This window comes from Megalopta genalis, unplaced genomic scaffold (genome assembly GCF_051020955.1).
Source record: "Megalopta genalis isolate 19385.01 unplaced genomic scaffold, iyMegGena1_principal scaffold0074, whole genome shotgun sequence".
Taxonomy (NCBI): domain Eukaryota; kingdom Metazoa; phylum Arthropoda; class Insecta; order Hymenoptera; family Halictidae; genus Megalopta; species Megalopta genalis.
The window spans coordinates 238,156-240,000 of record NW_027476143.1 but is presented as its reverse complement, the minus strand read 5'-3'; positions in this window follow the sequence as shown (position 1 = coordinate 240,000).

Below are 1,845 nucleotides of genomic sequence, written 5' to 3'. Positions count from 1 at the left end.
TGAACTAAGCATACGGGCTGTGGCGTGTTCATGTACAGCATTGAATATGCTGTACTACTCCCTACCGGGGGACTGTTGTCACTTGTGGCTGCAGTCCCCCGCGTCACGTTATGCGGTTTTTCTGGTCTAACTGGTCTTCTGGTCTAACTCACACGAGGTATCAGACCGTCTCTCAGCGAGCTGGATCAGAGTCGACCATGATGTAGCGCAGTTCTTGAGCGGACACGGAGACTTCCGTGCGAAGCTCAAGACGTTCGCCCTGGTCGACGACGAGTTGTGCGAATGTGGGGAGGAGGAAACTCCAAACCACGTCCTCTACGATTGTCAGCGTTACGTAGAGGACAGGGAACACCTACGCCAGGCGGCGATTCGAGAAGGATTTCAGTGGCCAATCGACAAAGCCAGCCTGGTGTCAGAGCAGCTGTTTCAGGAGTTCCGAAAATTCGCACGATCCGTAAGCAAGACTAAGAAGCGAACATAGAACGAAACTGCATACGGAGCGTGGACTCGTCCAGCTCCGTTGATGTACGGCATGCTGGGCGAACCCCTCGGGGTTCGTCCCCTCGGGCCAGGCTGAAGCCCCTCTTGCGGAGATAAAAGACTTTAACACTACTCCGTAAGAGTGCCTGGATTGGGTTGGACTCGAGGTGGCAGTGGGAGTAGCACGCTGTCTTCCCCTGATACGATGGTGAACGAAGGTAGAGCCCGAACACCAGGCACAAGTCGCAAGAGCGGCCGGTATGGTCCACCAAGGACTTAGGTACGGCCCGTCTCTCAGAGACCACAGTTTGACGACAACACTAACTGTCCCTATCTACTGACTCCGCTCTCAACCGCCGTGGTGAACGGACGTGCGACAAGTCGCTCCGAAGTTAATCCGCGTCGTTTCGTAAACGGTAGTTAAAAGTGACGAAAATCAAAAATTTTTTGTATCAACGTGCAGTGTTTTTTACCAACAACAACCTTGTGCAGTTCATTTGTTGATTGTTTTAACGTTAAAAAAGTTATAAGCATAAACATTTACTTTAAATTGTTCGCGTCCGTAAATTTTGACTACCTGCGCCGTCCCGGATTACAAGGGTCGCCGGCCAGGTAACGGTACCGCTTAACGGTAAAAGTAACGGTTTCTCGGCCTGTAGTACATTCCTCCGCGAAAACTCCTTAGCAACCGTCCCTAGTTACGCGCAAATTTCTTGATACGTACATTATTTTTCACGTGTGAGTTTCCAAAAATCCGAAGAAAAAAAATCCGTGTGCAACTCCTAGACGACCTGGACGCCAGCCCAGCAGCCAACCGCCAGCCGACAAACCCACCACCTCGCCAGCCGACCACAACAGACAGGATGGAAGCCGATACATCCGATACAGAGGGCTACATCAAAGTAAGTAAACGCAACAGAAAAAATAAACGTAGAATAGTCTCCGACGCAGAATTAGACTCTGACACCCCGCTAACCAACGTGCCCTCTCAAAAGCCCCCCAAAACCCGGAGAAAATCCGAAGCCCCTTCTCCGCCCCCGGTCACACCTGCCCCCAACAATCCGCAAAACAACAGCAGCAAGACGGCCGCCGTCACTCCCTCCCCCGATCTCACCGCGAACGAACTTCGCTTAAAATCCGAAAAGGTCTCAATGGCCTTATTGAACTTCTTAATGGACCAGGACAACGGTCTCTATCCCGAAGCATCGCAGTTTATCGCCAGTAAACTCGCGAAACTGCAAAGTATCCTTGGAGCGTCCCTCCTCCGCTGCAGTAACCTCGAGGGCCAAATCCACGCCATCACCTCCGAAAATAAAATGCAGCGCAAGACCCTCGAGACAGTCACTGAAAAGTGTCAAGTCTCGA